Source organism: Aquarana catesbeiana, linkage group LG02, assembly GCF_042186555.1.
Source record: "Aquarana catesbeiana isolate 2022-GZ linkage group LG02, ASM4218655v1, whole genome shotgun sequence".
NCBI lineage: Eukaryota > Metazoa > Chordata > Amphibia > Anura > Ranidae > Aquarana > Aquarana catesbeiana.
The window spans coordinates 173,490,484-173,510,761 of record NC_133325.1 but is presented as its reverse complement, the minus strand read 5'-3'; the positions used below and the strand labels follow the sequence as shown (position 1 = coordinate 173,510,761).

Below are 20,278 nucleotides of genomic sequence, written 5' to 3'. Positions count from 1 at the left end.
CCTGACCTCAACATTATTGAAAATCTATGGATAGACCTTAAAAGAGCAGTGTGTGACAGACAGCCCTCAAAAAACTGGAACACTTTTGTAAGGAAGAATGGGCAAAGATACCTCAAACAAGAATTGAAAGACTCTTGGCTGGCTACAAAAAGCGTTTACAAGCTGTGATACTTGCCAAAGGGGGCAGTACAAGATATTAACTCTGCAGGGTGCCCAAACTTTTGCACACGCCATTTTTTTGTTTTCTGTAATTTTGAAAGTGTAAATGATGGAAATAAAATCTAACTTTTTTTGACATATTATAAGAATGTCTAATCTGTAATTTGATGCCATTTGGAGATTTTTCCATCTTTCCTTGGCTTTGTTATACACATTTTTACCTGGGGTGCCCAAATTTTCGATCCCCACTGTATATATTAGAGAGAGAGAGTAAAATTGGCAAAGAATTAAGTCCTGAAACACTGTACAAATCCAATGCCATAGCAGCGCTCCTGTCAGTCCATTTAAAACATGACCAGCATTTATATGTTTTATCATATAAGGGATAGAAGGACGACACTTGGTGAACACAGTTCTGAAGAGAAACGGTGGTCCTAGGCCATTTGAGAGCTCTCCCTGTTCAGGGAGCGACTCATCCAATGGTTGCTGGTAAAATTTGAGACGCTTTTTTGATGACGTTTATTTAAGTGTCTATTTGGAGGAAGATTTCTTCCTTTTGCCTGAACATGCAGCCGGATGTGTCTCTGTGGGGGACTATTTAAATTCCTGCGTACATTTTTCAAAGTTTAATGTGGCCTTGTTGGATATTCTCCTGTATGCCCCTGTGAATGGGAATCCATGGCGCTCTACAAATAAATTAATATATTTGTAATGTTTGGAGTGATTTGCAGGCCTTATCAGACCTACATCTTGGACGACTTTCCTCTGATCATATCAAGGCTTGTGATTTACTATTTTCTGGTGAGTTTGAACCCCTTGGGGAGTGTAAATCGCACAGTGTGGATCTGGGTGTAGGTGCACGCTCACAATATCTACTAGGACCACCGTCTTTCTTCAGAACTGTATTCACCAAGTGTGGTACTTCTATCCCTTATATGATAAAACTTATAAATGCCGGTCATGTTTTAAATGGACTGACAGGAGCACTGCTATAGTATTGCATTTGTACAGTGTTTCAGGACTGGATTCTTTGCTAATTTTACAATGTTTTTAATATGAATATTTATATAAAATATCTGATTTAGCCCTTTTGTACTCAATCTAAAGCGTTGGATACACATTTTTGACAGCGTAAAACTACATGGGTTTGGATGTTTGTGCATTTACCGAAGGAAGTATGGTGGAACAGTCTTGTATGGGTTCTTTATATTTCGGTGGATGAGGGCATAGCCAGGATCAGCATACTAGAGGACTCGTCTCTCAGCGCTCCCACCTGTACTTCTCCAAAGATTGCTGTTAAACCACCCAAAGGTCACCTCCAGCACCAGCTGCCTCTGGTGCAGTGTGTGAACCCCTTTTTGGCATCCAGAATGAACTTGACCTGGTAGTATCAGACTGCCAACATGGTGGCTTAAGCAGCATTGCTTTGCAGACCAAGCAAGTGGACTGGGCTAAAGAAGTGGCTGTATTTGATGGGCACAGTGAGGCTGCAATTCATATTTTTTTTTTCAGAATTTTTCAGTCTGTTTGTGCCTCCCCCAAGAATTTTGAGCACCAGCTGCCACTGCCTACTGGAGGTCCTCACTGCACTTAATAAATGCGGGACCTCGCTTGATATACTTAAACCAAACTTGGGGATTGTTGAGGAATAATTCATTTTTTAAATACCTGAACGCACTACAGCACTAAAATGAAAGATGAATGTATTGAGGATAAAGTCAGACTGGTGTAGAGATGATAAAATCTTATCATAACAAACCTACTCTAAGTAAATAGTTTTATGGGTCATACACATTCCTGTAAGAAAAAGACAGCCATTGTGAGGTAGGGAGCATCGCCTACAGTGGGGACGGAAAGTATTCAGACCCCCTTAAAATTTTCACTCTTTGTTATATTGCAGCCATTTGCTAAAATCATTTAAGTTCATTTTATTCCTCATTAATGTACACATAGCACCCCATATTGACAGAAAAACACAGAATTGTTGACATTTTTGCAGATTTATTAAAAAAGAAAAATGGGGCAAACAATCTCATTTTTTCCTGAACTTTTTTTGCTGAAGTCCAAAGGCAAAGGGCCAAATTCTGTGATCTCAAGAAAAGACTTCAATCTTTTAAAGCTTCTGTATGTAATTCTATTTCCAGCCAGACAGTGCATTACAACTGGTGGAGAATCTCATTTTTTCCATTCCCCTGGGAGGCCAATGACTGGTTTGATAGAAATGAGATTCATCCGACCACCATGCAAATGATCCCTTTACTCCTTTCCTTCTCCTGTAAAGGGTATACTACAAGGAGATGACATTTTGTTCTGATACAGATGCATACTCTATTGTTTGGGATCTTTGGTAACATGCACCCAGAATACTGCTTTGCATTGACACTCCGAAACCTTTTTGGAAATTAAAAATTTAAAGTTTTATTGCTCTTTTGCACTATGTTGTTGTTTAGTTTTCAAATACTGCTTACCAAACTTCAATTTTCTGCTTTAGTTCCCCAGAAACCAGATAAACCCTGTGTTCTCCCTAACCGCTAACGAGACCGCCCACCATGGATTTACATCGCTACATAAATACCATTGTTAAGGCAGCATATAACTGCCATAACCCCCGTATTTTTTTCAACGGTGGGCGGTCCGCTTTGAGATAAAAGTGGTCCCACAGCGGATTCACCACAAGATCACTTTTATCGGTGGCGGAAGAGTTGCCCATCCCCCTCCCGCGGCATCCTGGTCGTCTCCGTCGATAGTGGTGGAGACAAACTGAGGACGATGATGGCTCCCACTCAACTCTATGCCATTAGATGACGGGAGCAACCTCAAACGTCACTTCCGCCCGGCAGCCTTAAAGGGACTTTTTTTTTTTTTAATTGCTTTTAAGTGTAAATATGAGATCCGAGGGCTTTTAGACCCCAGATCTCACATTAAAGAGGTCCTGTCATGCTTTTTTCTATTACAAGGGATGTTTACATTCCTTGTAATAGGAATAAAAGTGATCCAATTTTTTTTTTTTATTTTAAGGGACAGTGTAAATAAAAAGTAAAATAAATAAGAAAAAAAGAATTTAAAGCAGCCTGTCAAATATCCTTGTATGCTGATGACACTCCTGTTTTTAACGGATGTCTCCTCCTCTCCCCCAGCAGCCCTACAGATAATCAACGACTTTGGATCATATTCTGGAGTCATGGTCAACTGGGACAAATCCCTGATCTATCCCTTACACTCTGCACATCCTAGGCCGGCCATGCAGACCCTGCTGGTATGGGTTGACAGCTTTAAATATCTAGGGATACACTTAGGCGGACCAATCACTTCGTACTTCGACCTAAACCTGCTCCCCCCGCTGACCTCGTTTTCACGGCAGTATGTGGGCTGAAAGTCACTCCCTCTTACCCCAGTTGGCAGGGTGAATTTAATAAAAATGATCTTCCTCCCTGAGTTTCTTTATTTCTTCAGAAATTGCCCAGTTTTGCTTCCGGCGGCGTTCTTAATAAATTAAAATCTGTTATTTCCTTTATCTGGCTAGGCAGAGTGCCCAGACTGGCGATATCCACGCTACAACTACCAGTAAGCCAGGGTGGACTTGTTCTCCCGAACTTCCAACAGTATTATTGGGGGGTGGTCCGCGGTGACTTTGGAGGCGGCGATTATGGGGTCATACTCTACGCTGAGTAATCTAGTATACCGAGGGGTAAGGGCCCACTCTGATAACCACCTTGATGTGTACGACAATAACAGTGTGGAACTGGGTCAAGGCGCATCATCGCCCCCCCGGAGACATGCTCCCCTCATGTGCCCCTTTGGGACAACCCCCAACCTCCCTCACCTGCGTAGCATACTCCACCCCCAAGTATGGCCTCTAGAGGGGTGGTGAGGTTGAAACACCTGGTGACAGAGGGTAGGCTAAGTACTTTTCCAGAACTTAAGATGGCTTATAAACGTCCCAATTGGATGTTTCAGGTACCTGCAGGTGAGACACGCCTTTCAACACCAGTTTCCTGGTGGAGTCAGGCTCGAGTCAGAGCCAGTATAGAACGCCTTCTGTCGTCAAAAGTTCTGCATGCTCCCCTGTCCTCACTGTACTTCCACCTCACGATAACTCTGTCCTCTAAACTGACCAAGGTCTTTTTGAAGTGGAAACAAGATATCCCTTCCTTAACTGAGGAGGACTGGGAGGGCTGTGTCTCTTCCTATGTCACGAATTTGATCTCTGCACGAGATGGCTTTATTCAATTGAAGTTTCTGCATAGAGCTTACTATACGCCTCAGAGACTAGCTGCTATTTACCCTGATAGGTCCTCGTCATGTCCCCACTGTGGGAACATGGAGGTTTCTTTTCTACATATGATTTGGTCATGCCCCTTTTTGCAGGAGTTTTTGGAGAAGGCCCTTGTGGATAATAATCAGGCTGCAGGAACTACCCTTGCACTAACCCCTGAGGTCACATTGCTGATAATAATCGCAGACCCCACTGTGTGGAAATATTCCAAGCTATTCATAATATATATATATATATATACATACTATGCCCGTAGAGAGATTTTTCTGAAATGGAAGGCTACATTGCCACCCTCCATTGTCTCCTGGAGAAATACCCTGAATAATGTCCTACCCTTTGTATAGAGTTACCTACATAATAGGAACTGTCCGAGTAAATTTGACAAGATCTGATCCTCCTGGATAGACTCTTGGGGCTCCCTGCAAATGGAGATTTCCAGAGGTGGACCCATAGAATTGAACGTGCTACTTGACTGGGTCTCCCCCAGGAGGATTACGGTTCTCCCTCCCCCCCCCCCCCCTTTTTAGGGATCTCCTCCTTTATCCTCAGGTCCCCCCCCCCCCCTTCTATTCTATCACCCTGCCTCTTCCCTCTCCTACCCTCCATACAATTGGGCCCACCCCCCCCCTTTTTTTTTTCATGTGAGACTCTCCAATGTCTGTCCTGGACCCACTGGTTCAGGTGATGTGATCCTGACCTTTATCAGAAGCTCCAAATAATTAGTCTATTCTTTTGTAAATGAATGATCTCCTCTTGTACAGTTTTCTCTGTGTTTTGAACATGTGTACCTGCACTTTTATGTATGCCATGCAACTATTTTCTGTTACTGACATGCGATTACTTTAATAAAAGTTCTTTCAATTGTAAAAAAAAAGAACCCTGTCCCTCCGTGCTCACGCGCAGAAGCGAACGCATACCTAAGTCTGTGTTCAAACCACACATGAGGTATCGCCACGATCGTTAGAGCAAGAGCAATAATTCTTGCAAAATGCCTTCTCTGTAACTCAAAACGGGTAATCTGTTGAAATTTTTAAATATTGCCTATGGAGATTTTTAAGTGTCAAAGTTTTTTGCCACTCCACGAGCGGTTGCAATTTTGAGGCATGACATGTGGGGTATCAATTTACTCAGCGTAACATTATCTTTCACATTATAAAAAAATTGGGCTAACTACTGTTTTCTTATTTTTTAATTTAAAAAAGTGGATTTTTTCCAAAAAATATGCGTTTGTAAGACCGCTGCGCAAATACGGTGTGACATAAAGTATTGCAAAGACTGCCATTTTATTCTCTAGGGTGTCTTGGAAAAAAAAATATCACATTTTTCACTCTTTGTTATATTGCAACCATTTGCTAAAATCATTTAAGTTCATTTTTTTCCTCCTAAGTATTCCGACCCTTTGCTGTGACACTCATATATTTAACTCAGGTGCTGTCCATTTCTTCTGATCATCCTTGAGATGGTTCTGCACCTTCATTTGAGTCCAGCTGTGTTTGATTATACTGATTGGACTTGATTAGGAAAGCCACACACCTGTCTATATAAGACCTTACAGCTTACTGTGCATGTCAGAGCGAATGAGAATCATGAGGTCAAAGGAACTGCCTGAAGAGCTCAGACAGAATTGTGGCAAGGCACAGATCTGGCCAAGGTTCCAAAAAAAATTCTGCTGCACTTTAAGGTTCCTAAGAGCACAGTGGCCTCCATAATCCTTAAATGGAAGATGTTTGGGATGACCAGAACCCTGTCCGTCCGGCCAAACTGAGCTATCGGGGGAGAAGAGCCTTGGTGAGAGAGGTAAAGAGGAACCCAAAGATCACTGTGGCTGAGCTCCAGAGATGCAATCGGGAGATGGGAGAAAGTTGTAGAAAGTCAACCATCACTGCAGCCCTCCACCAGTCGGGGCTTTATGGCAGAGTGGCCCGACGGAAGCCTCTCCTCAGTGCAAGACACATGAAAGCCCGCATGGTGTTTGCTAAAAAAAACACCTGAAGGACTCCAAGATGGTGAGAAATAAGATTCTTTGGTCTGATGAGGCCAAGAACTTTTTGGCCTTAATTCTAAGCGGTATGTGTAGAGAAAACTAGGCACTGCTCATCACCTGTCCAATACAGTCCCAACAGTGAAGCATGGTGGTGGCAGCATCATGCTGTGGGGGTGTTTTTCCGCTGCAGGGACAGGGCGACTGGTTGCAATTCGAGGGAAAGATGAATGCGGCCAAGTACAGGGATATCCTGGATGAAAACCTTCTCCAGAGTGCTCAGGAACTCAGACTGGGCCGAAGGTTTACCTTCCAACAAGACAATGACCCTAAGCACACAGCTAAAATAACGATGGAGTGGCTTCACAACAACTCTGTGACTGTTCTTGAATGGCCCAGCCAGAGCCCTGATTTAAACCCAATTGAGCATCTCTGGAGAGACCTAAATATGGCTGTCCACAAATGTTTACCATCCAACCTGACAGAACTGGAGAGGATCTGCATGGAGGAATGGCAGAGGATCCCCAAATCCAGGTGTGAAAAACTTGTTGCATCTTTCCCAAAAAGACTCATGGCTGTATTAGATTAAAAGGGTGCTTCTACTAAATACTGAGCAAAGGGTCTGAATACTTAGGACCATGTGATATTTCAGTTTTTCTTTTTTAATAAATCTGCAAAAATGTCAACAATTCTGTGTTTTTCTGTCAATATGGGGTGCTGTGTGTACATTAATGAGGAAAAAATGAACTTAAATGATTTTAGCGAATGGCTGCAATATAACAGTGAAAAATTTAAGGGGGTCTGAATACTTTCCGTCCCCACTGTGTATTTATATATATATATATAATGTGTGTGTGTGTGTGTGTGTGTGTGTGTGTGTGTGTGTATATATATATATATATATATATATGTGTATGTATGTGTGTATTATTGTTTGGGGGTTCTAAGTAATGTGCTCTAGCTCTGCAGTATGTGTGAGTTCAGATCCCTGCTATCTACAGCTGAGACGAAGCATTTTATCTGTGTGATTTAGAAGGCTATATAGAAGTAATTGCTGCAGATAAATAGGTGCAACTTATGTAGAACTTTGTTTCATCTCTATCACCTGAAGCTAGTCAATTCACTGGGTATACAGTATGTAAGGGTTTACAACATTTTTTGGGGCCCATTCACACCAGAAGCTGCATGGTTTTGCATGTGCAGTGACATGCTAATGCATGCGTTTTGCGGTGCATTTTTCCTAAGCTTGCATTTCCTTTGAGATCACTTCTGTGTTCTCTCTTCTTTGGACTTTTATGTGCACTGCACTGCATTTTTGTGAATTTACATATACATTATCTCACAAAAGTGAGTACACCCCTCACATTTTTGTAAATATTTTAAGTATATCTTTTCATGTGACAACACTGAAGAACTGATACTTTGCTACAATGTAAAGTAGTGAGTGTACAGCTTGTATAACAGTGTAAATTTGCTGTCCCCTCAAAATAACTCAGCACACAGCCCCCTTAGGTCTAAACCGCTGGCAACAAAAGTGAGTACACCCCTAAATGAAAATTTCCAAATTGGGCCCAAAGTGTCAATATTTTGTGTGACCATGATTATTTTCCAGCACTGCCTTAACCCTCTTGGGCATGGAGTTCACCAGAGCTTCACAGGTTGCCACTGGGGTCCTCTTCCACTCCTCCATGACAACATCACAGAGCTGGTGGATATTAGAGACCTTGCGCTCCTCCACCTTCTTTTTGAGGATGCCCCACAGATGCTCAATAGGGTTTAGGTCTGGGGGCATGCTTGGCCAGTCCATCACCTTTACCTTCAGCTTCTTTCGGAGATGAATGTAGTCTCCTTCATCAGGGATTTAACAGGAAATATGTAATCTATAAAATACAAATAGTCAACTATCAATTCAGCATATTTAACCCAAATTGCATTGTCCATGAGGAAGCACCATTGATTTACATTTTGTTGAATTGCACATACATAAAATCATCCAAATCCATGTGCAATTCAACAAAATGTAAGTCAATGGTACTTTTCCTCTTGCACAATGCAATTTGGGATAAATATGCTGAATTGATTGTTAACTATTTGTATTTTATAGATTACATATTTCCTGTTAAATCCCTGATGAAGGAGACTACATTCTCCGAAACGCGCTGGGTATAGGATCTCCGTATCATCAATCTGCACAATTTTGATGTTTCCATGTCCAAAATGTCTACTATTACATGTATTTTTCTAGATAGTAATAATTTTATGAAATAACTATTTTTTTCTATACTGTGCGTTGGTAGTGCCTTAAAAATCCCATCCCCAGGGGTCCTCTCTATTTCATTTTTCATGGTATGTGGCACACTTTGTAAATCTTTTATATCAGAAAACTAATTCTCAATTGGGTCCAATTTGGACATTTTCACTTAGGGGTGTATCACTTTTGTTGCCAGCGGTTTAGACTTTATTGCCTGTGTGCTGAGTTATTTTGAGGGGACAGCAAATTTACACTGTTATACAAGCTGTACATGTACTACTTTACATTGTAGCAAAGTAAGATATAATAAAATATTTACAAAAATGTGAGGGGTGTACTTACTTTTGTGATAAACTGCATATTCGTGCATTTCTGTGCATTTGCAGTGCAGAAAAATGCAGCTTGCTGTACTTTTTTTGCACTGCAATAGTGTGAACTACTCCCATAGGACATCCTGAATTTTAGACAGTCTGTGCAGTTGGAGTGCTGTCAAATGTATCCTACTTCATCTGGTGTGAATCGAACCTTAAAGAGGAGTTCCACCCAGGGGCTCCATTAAAAAAAAAAAAAATTAATTAGTCAACAGCTACAAATACTGCAGCTGCTGACTTTTAATTGGACACTTACCTGTCCCTGGGTCCAGCGATGCGGGAGATCGAAGCCCCGCTCGTTCCCCCCCCCCCCCACAGTTGAAATGCTGGCGCCGGGCTGTGGCTTCACAGCCTGGCATCCACTGCGCATGCGCCGTGATTGGCCGCTCAATCACCTGGGACCTGTAATGGGTCCCAGATGATTGACAGGAGGGAGGGAGCAGAGCTGAGCCCTTCCTGTGCCGAGGGGGAAGTGATGTCACCAGCCCAGGCAAAGGAAGAGGCAGACTACGAGGGACCACCTAGCAACAGGCATTTAGAGGTAAGTAAAAAAAAAATATCCAAATGTTTTTTTGTTTTTTTTTTTTTTAGAATTTTTCAGGTATTTTTGTTTTTTTGGGTGGAACCCCACTTTAAGCACATATTCTGTTTGTTGACATTTATATTACTTCACATGTCTTTCTAAAGGCCTACTACGGGCCGTGTAATATCGGACCTATCACCCACCCGCTCTGCTTCGATTAGCAGGGGATCAGCTCGTAGATCCTTTGTTGATCGGAATGGAAGGCGCCCATGTGAAGGGGCCCTTACTTTTGATGGTAATGGTACCTAGGACAAATAGAGAGAATTAATCTCTCTAATGGGGGAAGAGAGAGAGCAATAACAGGGGTTCTAATCCCCTCTCCACGCTATCCACAAAAAAAATAAATAAATTTGCCATTAGTTTCACTTTAATGAACAATTTGACAAGGGAGGTTGTTTTATGAAAGAAGAATAAATGGAAAACAAATAACATTTTTGGATACTTTATATGTTTGGAATTTGGACACACTTTACCATTTGGAAGTAATAACTAATTTGGTTGCTCTTAGTATAAGCCCAAAATATGTGTCTCTTAATTCTGTCACACACTTTTTTAATGCCTTTATCTGGGTGTTTTGCAAAGCCAATTGGGGAGTTTTACAATTATGCCTAATTTACCACTTAACAATTTCCTCCACTGTACTATGAAATTCCCTGGCATCTGGGCATTTTCACCACATGAGAAAGGTCTAACCACAGAAACACAAGGGAGAAATGGGTTTGAACTTATGGCCTATAGGAGTGAAGTAGCATCTTGTAAGAACTTTTATATGAGGTGTCTTTGACTTAAGAACATCTGGATCCTGATTTGCTTCTCCTAAATCTTCTGTTCCGGGCTCCAAGTCAATTTTATTAACTTTGGCCCACTATTGAATATTTAATTTCTTAACTGTTAGACTTGTACTTATAGGTGCTGGGCACAAGTGGGTGTGTTGAGCTGAATAGCTTAAATCCCACAAGGTCTCAGTGAAGTGTTTCTTACATTTTACTCTCCATAGTGTTAAAATGTTTTTTTAGTGTCTCATGGCTCTGATGGTTTTTTTTCCGGTGCTCTCTCCATAGAGCTATTCTGTATATCCAATGAACAAATTTGTATGAAGCATTTCAGTCGTCACGCTTTAGCTAAAGTACTTACGACTGTAGGGGAAGGGAAGTAAAAATAAGTCCTTGCAAAGTGCAGTAACCCTCCAAGTCGTCATTGACCAATAATATTTCAGTTTACCGTGATCATGTTAATAAAAAGATAAATTGATTTTTTTGCTTCTTCAAAAATAGGACAGTGGTTGACTTGTTGAAATGTCTCTATGAATATTGTTTTGCCAGGGAAAGGGTGTGTAATTTTGCATAGCCAGTCTTCTGCCAGATTCTGGCACCCCACTTAATCAGCAGAACCAGGTCCTTATTTGTAAAGTGCACTACATTTAAAGCCCTTCTATAGCCAATGTATTGATTTTGTAAGTGTTAGATACAGAAAGCAGGGGTTAGAACCTTTTACGTTATTTTTGCTACCCTTTGGTCACAATACAGAAAACCACAAGCAGGGACACTGACAATTAAAATCAGAGAATTCTTAATGGCTAATAATGACATTGTTGCAAATAGAAGACTAAAACAAGCTTACAAATTATCTAAAAGAAAAATTTGCGCTAGGTGTACAAAAAATTAAAAAACTGTGAATTCGGAAAAATGAAGTGACCTGCAGCTGAACACTGTAACCCTGATAGAGGGCACAAAACAAATATATATACAAAAAAGTGCAGCGCTGGATGACTACTGTACAGTAGACAATAAACTATAATAAAAAGCAAATGAGACCATAAAAAACTAACAAATTGTGCACATGATTATACTACTAAGGATTAGTGAATATTATCCATAGGTGAAAAATAACAAACACCAATTCAAATTTTCATAAATGACGTGCTTAATTATATTATAGTGTCCACATATGTATAAGTGAGGATTCTGCTGAGTAAATCCGTGACTTCCACCGCTGATAAAGACCGTCACCACAGAAAGATTAAAGGCTTACCAGACAGCCATTGAAAAACAGCATGAAATATCCTCCACTTTGGATGTTATCCTCCCTGTGGATGGCTCCTAATTGAGAGCACTGGAAAGGTGGTTTGCAGACTGGTTCTCAATGGTAGAAGGAGGGGGGAGGGGAAATCCCCTCTTGACGATGATAAATATCCAAAAAGAAGGAAGAGAAAACACTCCAATAGTGTAAAAAAGTTTCAGCTTCTTTTTATTTAAATTGCCATATAGGCATCCATAAAAGTTCCTTGCAAGGAGTTTAAAAACCGGCTCCGATACAAACAGAAAGTCCGCGCATACGCAGTCCGTGTGTGCGTGTCTACCCTACGGCCGTTTCGTCAGAAATGACATCATCACGTGCCCCTGATGTCATTTCTGACGAAACGGCCGTAGGGTAGACACGCACGCACGGACTGCGCATGCGCGGACTTTCTGTTTGTATCGGAGCCGGTTTTTAAACTCCTTGCAAGGAACTTTTATGGATGCCTATATGGCAATTTAAATAAAAAGAAGCTGAAACTTTTTTACACTATTGGAGTGTTTTCTCTTCCTTCTTTTTGGATATTTATCATCGTCAAGAGGGGATTTCCCCTCCCCCCTCCTTCTACCATTGAGAACCAGTCTGCAAACCACTTTTCCAGCGCTCTCAATTAGGAGCCATCCACAGGGAGGATAACATCCAAAGTGGAGGATATTTCATGCTGTTTTTTAATGGCTGTCTGGTAAGCCTTTAATCTTTCTGTGGTGACGGTCTTTATCAGCGGTGGAAGTCACGGATTTACTCAGCAGAATCCTCACTTATACATATGTGGACACTATAATATAATTAAGCACGTCATTTATGAAAATTTGAATTGGTGTTTGTTATTTTTCACCTATGGATAATATTCACTAATCCTTAGTAGGGGTGCAACGGATCGTCACCGATCCGTGATCCGAACGGGCCAGGCTGTTCGGATCGGTACACCCGCGATCCGCGGAGCGCTCCGCGGCCTCGGGTTTTAGGAAAGGCCGCGGCTTCGGCCTAGCTCCGGAGCCGCGGCCATCTTGGTACACCCGGCGGCGCTCAGCTGCGTGCTGACGTCATCACCCCGCCCTCAACTCGTGGGTCCGGCGGCTGGCTTGGCGGCGCCGGCTTCTCTTAACAGGTCAGACTAACAGCACTGTAATGTATACAGTGCGGGGGGGCGTGTGGCTGTATTACAGTGGAGGGGGGGCGTGTGGCTTTATTACAGTGGAGGGGGGGGGGGCGTGTGGCTGTATTACAGTGGGGGGGGGGGGCGTGTGGCTGTATTACAGTGGAGGGGGGGCGTGTGGCTTTATTACAGTGGAGGGGGGGGGGGCGTGTGGATGTATTACAGTGGGGGGACATGTGGATGTATTACAGTGGGGGGACATGTGGATGTATTACAGTGGGGGGGACATGTGGATGTATTACAGTGGGGGGGACATGTGGATGTATTACAGTGGGGGGGACATGTGGATGTATTACAGTGGGGGGGACATGTGGATGTATTACAGTGGGGGGGACATGTGGATGTATTACAGTGGGGGGGACATGTGGATGTATTACAGTGGGGGGGACATGTGGATATATTACAGTGGGGGGAGATGTGGATATATTACAGTGGGGAACATGTGGATATATTACAGTGGGGGATATGTGGATATATATTTTTTTTGTTGATCCGAAAATGATCCGAAAATGATCCGATCCGTGACTCTGATCCGAGGAACGATCCGAACCGTGATTTTTTTGATCCGTTGCACCCCTAATCCTTAGTAGTATAATCATGTGCACAATTTGTTAGTTTTTTATGGTCTCATTTGCTTTTTATTATAGTTTATTGTCTACTGTACAGTAGTCATCCAGCGCTGCACTTTTTTGTATATAAAACAAGCTTACGGCTGCAAAAGAAATACACTTTATTCGTTTGCAAAAGAATAAAAAGCCTGACAGCGAAAAGGGTTGAAGAGACTCTGTTGGGAGAAGAAACCCTGCTTCCGGTGTGAAGATATTACGTACAAGTATATGTGCCTGCAGGAGCTTCCTATACCTTACCTTTTATAGCCGAATTCCTAGGCACCATTATGACACTCAAAGCTCTGGCAATTTCTGAGATGGTCAAAGGTTGCCCCCCTCTTCCTGCCGCTTGCACATTTCTATCGGTCACTATCACCCATAAGTGTTGGAGTTCTGCCTATCAGAAAGGTCCAGAATTCAGCCTTACGTATAGGGATATGGAGACTGCTGAGTGTATGTGCAGGAACATCTAGAACAGGGCTGCCCAACTGGTGGCCTGTGGAGCCTTCTGATGTGGACCGCAACCTCCTGCTCTGGGATGGCAGGTTAGCAAGCTCAGATTGTGGATTGCCGACCTGCCATCCCAGGATCAGTGTTGTGGATGGAGCCGGTGGCAGAGGAAGAAAGCGGCTGTGGAGGAAGCAGATGCTTCCTCTATAGCACCGGCTCCTGTCCCGCGCAAAGTGATACCAAATGCACTCCGCCTGGAACAGCAACATTTTCTACAGCCGGGGATTCCTGCAGATGCATAAAGTGAAGGATTGTCAGTTTATGAAAATCACATCTCCACAGCCGCTGTGGAGATGTGTGAACCGGCTCCAATGAGAGACGGTTACAATCTCCTGCTTTGCGAATTTGATGTGGGAAAACCCGCATCTAATATTCAATAGTCTGAACCCAGCCTGAATGAGCAGCAGCACATTGGTGAAGTCATCTTTTTGTTTCCTGGTCCTGTAAATAATTTTAAGGTGTGGCTCAAAACATTGCCCCTTTTCTCCAAGTCTGGTTGCAGCTTTGCGATAGCCTGGTGTCGGATTCTTATGCTTTTTGTATGTAAGAATACATTTTGGATTATTCTATTTTTGAAATGAATTATCTTTTTGTATGTAGATTTGATATATTTTGAAATGGTAATGCTAATTATGTTTATGTTGTAGAAAGGAATTTCTGCAAGATCAACATTTAGGGCTTTGGAATATTTTACAACAAGTCCACTATGGGACATAAAGGACTGTGTGATTTGTTTAGTGAAACGTAATAAGCTTAAATGTGTATAGGGTCATTCATTATTAATATCCCCTTCTACTCCTGCCCTGACAAAAAGTCCATCATTAAGATGGTCCGTTGGTGACTGTACCCACCGTACAAACATTCATAGCCCAGTCTTCACAGGCTCCATCTGACAGTGTCTTATTCATGTTGGTACAAGTAATCAAGGGGCCATAGCCCATGACCGGGAATTGAGCACAAAGCCGCTGTGTGCTACGTGTAGGCAGGCATGCAGACTGAGAACTGCTTGTTATGTCAAAAATAAATACACGAGACAACAAACAAACACATCAGCTTCGTGTACAGTGATGGCAAAAACATAGCTTGCATCTATGCCTAACACTGCAGTTTATGTCTAGCTGCTTGCTTAGATGTGAAATAATAAAAAAAAAAAGTTGTTCTATTTTTTTTTTTTTTTTCTTTCTTTTTTTTTTTTCTTCATTTTTTTTGTAACTGCCTAAGTGTGCTCAAGGTTTCGAGCCAGTTAATTGGAAGATATAGTCCTTATCAACAGAAGTAGTGCAGTTTAATCCAAGGATAGGGAGGGCTTCCGTAATTTTGTGCGCTGAGGCAGATTAACCTTTCTGTTTACTTACCTCTTCCCCAGTTAAGTGATGCACATGCACCCAGCCATTCAATTCATGTAAAAGAAAACGTGATTCAGCAGATCAGGCCACCTTCATCCATTGCACCGTGTCCAGTTCTTATGCTGACTTAGCCATTGTTGGTGCTTTTGCATGTGGACAAGGGTGAGCTTGGGCAACCTGACCAGTCTGTGGCTATGCAGCCCCATACATTACAAATTGGGATGCCTATTTTTCCCCTGCTTTCAGCACATCAACTTCAGGAACAACATGTTTATTTCTTGCTTAACATATCCCATTGACTTTCAGATGCCATTGTAAAGAGATGATCAATGTTATCATTTAAACTTGTCAGTGGTCATACAGTTATAGATGATCGGCATATATCTTAACGCCCACAGATCCTGGCGCTCACCACTTTATAAACCATGTATGATTAAGGTGGTGGGGGTTTTCAGTACTGGTAAGAGTTCGGTTTAAAGTGTTACTAAGTTTGGGAAAACAAGAGAGTGTGGGCAGACACCAAGACCTTTATAGGCACAATAAGGATAATAGATCATTAAAAATATTATTTTTATTTCAAAAATATTGTGTTAAAAAAGGGGGAGGGAAGACAAGACATAAAAGGTAGGTATAGCATACACAGTTAACAGATTATGCACTCCATACACAATAAGTAGGTTGGTATAGAAAGGACAACGGAACTACAGAACCAACAAGAGAAAGACACATCTTATTGATCTATATAGTTACAATACATTATCGTTGAACCAAACGTTATGTGATGGTGGCAATCAGATTCTGTATAAGCTCATAAGCTCGACATGTTACGCGCTTTATGCGCTTCTTCAGGAGCACAGAGTAAGGAAACTGTAATGAATGATATAGTGTTGTCAGAATTTCCAAAACATTTTTTATATGTGTGTATATATATATATATATATATATATATATATATATATATATATATAAATCACATATGAGACAAAAAAGTAATAAATGGAGGCTGTTTAAAAGAAACATCAGGGGAGCATCATTCCCGCAATAGTCAGGCGGAGAAAGGCAATGTGGGGACGAATGTAACATGGTACAAATCTATAATAAGAAGATAGGGAGGGTAGGGAAATATGATATAGACTAGATAATGGGTATGATAGGGGGGGGGGGGGGGGGGGGAAGGAGAGAGGGGGAGGGGAAAAAAGGAGCAGGGGAAAGGGGGGGGGGGAGGGGGAGGGGAACGGGGGGATAGGGGTAGGGGGAAGGGAAAGGGGGAGAAGGAACGACAGTGGGGTGGGGGAGGGACAAAAGGGACGGGAAGGGATAGGGGGAAGAGAGGGGGGGGAAAACGGGAGGGAGAGGGAGAACTAGGGGTGATATGGAAAAAGAAAGAGGAAACAGAGGGAGAGGGAGGGGGGGGGGGAGGGGGGGAAAAAAAAAATATATATACACCGACCAGATTCTCATATGGCGGAGGTATATAGACGATATTTTCCTAGTATGGACGGGAACCCGCAAGCTTCTGGATGATTTCATCCAGATGATCAATTACAATTCAATGAATCTCAAATTTACTATTTCAACTCATGTAAACCAAATAACATTCCTAGACCTAACCATTTTCAAAGACCAAGATAACTGCTTAGCGACCACCCTGTTCAGAAAAGAAACGGCAGGAAATACCCTATTACATGCGGGCAGTGCTCACCCCAGATCACTTATTAAAAGTATACCTTATGCACAATATCTCAGTTACGCCGCAACTGTACACATTTAGAGGAATTCAAAACTCAAGCCCGGGCACTTCGCCATAGACTATTAGCAAGAGGCTATAAGAAAACCATACTACGCAGTGCATACAACAAAGCCATCCGCTAATCAAGGAATTCTCTCCTTTTCAAACAGAAAAATGTCCCGACCAGTGCTCCAGTTAGATTCATTACTAAATTCTCTCAACAACATCATAAACTTAGGGACATTTTGAATAAACATTGGCCGATCCTCCAGGAGGACCCTAATTTTAAACAAATATATCAGCCCTTCTCCCTCAAATCACATTTAAACGAACAAGGTCTCTAGGCGACCAACTGACTTCAAGTCATTATTCTGCTGTACCCAAATCTAAACAGTCTAAATCAGGAATGGCCCAATGTGGCAAATGTTCTTTCTGCCCATGGATTAAAGAAGGAAATTCCTTTACACTACCAAATGGAGAAAAATTTACAACCCAAATTTTATGCAGACTGTGATACAAAAGGAGTGGTATACTTAATGTTGTGTCAATGCGGCGCTTTCTATGTAGGGAAGACTATTAGACATCTACGCTTGCAGAATTAGGGATCATGTCTATTATTCTAGTGAAGGGAAAATGGTGACAGCAGTCAGCAGGCACTTGATCTCTAACATAAATTTACTACCTCCCTTGTTTCATTTATTGCACTAACAGTCATTCCACCGGACCCTAGGGGGGTGAATGGGATAAAATAGTATGCCAACAAGAAACGCTATGGATTGAGCGCTTGGGGGCTACCCTCCCCCCTGGGATCAATGAGGCCCAGTCATACAAACCATTCCTTTAAATTTAAATATATTCAACTCAAGCATATCGAAAATTTATATGTATACCAAGCTGCCTCTACCTATAACTGAAATTAGATTACCATAGAACCCCATCCACTGGCCTTGGCTGACCCAGAATTCTGTACATATCCCCGTATGCATACCTGGATAATGTTTATCAACTTGTACACTCTCTATAAGTACCAATATTCATCAATTTATACACCCTTTATAAGTACCAACTTAAATTTTATGCATTTTCATTTTCCATACCTTGATATTGCTATTATTTTTTTTTTTTTTTCCCCTTTACTCAATTGTTGTTATGATCCTTTGTCGCCGGCTTCTTTATACCCATATCTATGTGTATACAAAATTTCTTATGTCTATCTTTATTTTTATCTCACATTCAGATTTATTATATGGAGGCTGTTTTATCATTATGGGCTTATCCTCCTTCTGCACTACTCTAGTGGGGCCACCAGGGGGGCCACCAGGGGCAATGTGCGGCCGCCCAGCGCCACATCTGCTATGACTCATGTCTGTAGATGATGGCGCTGGAGGTATTCCTTGACTGCCACCATGACGTGGCCATGGCTGCACTTTCCACCTCCCTCCCTTTCCCCACTGTGGACGGACATCTATTGGCCGGCATTGAGGGACGAGTTCCTGGCGGTGGTCCTCCCTGTATCCCTAATTGGTTGGGATGCTGGGACGTCACCGCCTCTTTCTCCTCCCCTCCCTGCACGGTTGGATGCTTGGTCCGCTTAGGGGTTGAGGAGTCTGCGCAGCAGGTCCGTCTGGTTGCTCGGATACCTGGACGCGACTGCCGTCTCTCTCCCCGACGCCTTGTCAGCTGGTTGCTGTGCGCCGGGGATTGGGGCATGCGCAGTACGCGCTAGCGGCCGGCCTGAATGACGTCACGTCGGCTACGCCGATTGGTGACTACAGGCGGGGCGGGTGTACAAGAGACGCCTGAATGGCGTCTCTCCCTGTACTCTCTTTACAAATCAATACCTGTGGTGAGATGGTTGTCTGACGCTCCACCACCAACTCCTGTTCTTCAGGATTTACAGGCTCTATGACTAGGTAAGCCTATACTTCCAACATCTCCTTCTAATTCAATTTAGCCCAGGCTCTGTCTCATATTATAACTCTTTACCTATCTAACAGACTCAGCAAAATTGGGGGTTGTATCGCATAGCCTCTTATGGAACTATAGCGTCTACACACCTTGATGAAATCTACAAGGCTGTTTTTTGATCGACAGCATTTCTTCTCCCCCCGCTCTATCCAATAAAATGCTGGGAATTACCAATATTTACTAAGGAGACTGCTGCGGTCTTGCTTTTTATCTCCTCCCCCCCCCTTATTTAAAGTACAGTCACTACATTGACTAGGGTAAGTGCATTTCTACCTAAATAAGATATCTCCTAATATGTTTGACTACCTCTAATTAATATGATATACTGGGAATTACAATACATATTATTTACATACTATCTGATAATCGACAAAACCGCCCCCCCCCTTCCCCCCCCCTCTGTTTCCCCCCCCCCCTTTTACGTCCTTTCCTCTTCCTTTCCCCCCCCCTCTCCCTCTGTTTCCTCTTTCTTTTTCCATATCACCCCTAGTTCTCCCTCCCGTTTTCCCCCCCTCTCTTCCCCCTATCCTTCCCGTCCCTTTTGTCCCTCCCCCACCCCACTGTCGTTCCTTCTCCCCCTTTCCCTTCCCCTACCCCTTCCCCCCGTTCCCTCCCCCCCCCCCCCCCTTTCCCCTGCCTCCTTTTTTCCCCTCCCCTCTCTCCTCCCCCCCCTCCTCCCCCCCCTATCATACCCATTATCTAGTCTATATCATATTTCCCTACCCTCCCTATCTTCTTATTATAGATTTGTACCATGTTACATTCGTCCCCACATTGCCTTTTCTCCGCTGACTATTGCGGGAATGATGCTCCCCTGATGTTTCTTTTAAACAGCCTCCATTTATTACTTTTTGTCTCATATGTGATTTATATATATATATACATATAAAAATGTTTTGGAAATTCTGACAACACTATATCATTCATTACAGTTTCCTTACTCTGTGCTCCTGAAGAAGCGCATAAAGCGCGTAACATGTCGAGCTTATGAGCTTATACAGAATCTGATTGCCACCATCACATAATGTTTGGTTCAACGATATGTATTGTAACTATATAGATCAATAAGTTGTGTCTTTCTCTTGTTGGTTCTGTAGTTCCGTTGTCCTTTCTATACCAACCTACTTATTGTGTATGGAGTGCATAATCTGTTAACTGTGTATGCTATACCTACCTTTTATGTCTTGTCTTCCCTCCCCCTTTTTTAACACAATATTTTTGACATAAAAATAATATTTTTAATGATCTATTATCCTTATTGTGC

At 42.4% G+C, this 20,278-nt stretch overlaps 1 protein-coding gene across 1 annotated transcript in view; it reads left to right on the top strand.

The window, feature by feature from the left end:
- The window catches only part of LRP1 (LDL receptor related protein 1), a 523,305-nt gene that overhangs the window by 101,703 nt on the left and 401,324 nt on the right, over positions 1–20,278 (top strand). The gene's annotated exons all lie outside the window — the stretch shown is intronic.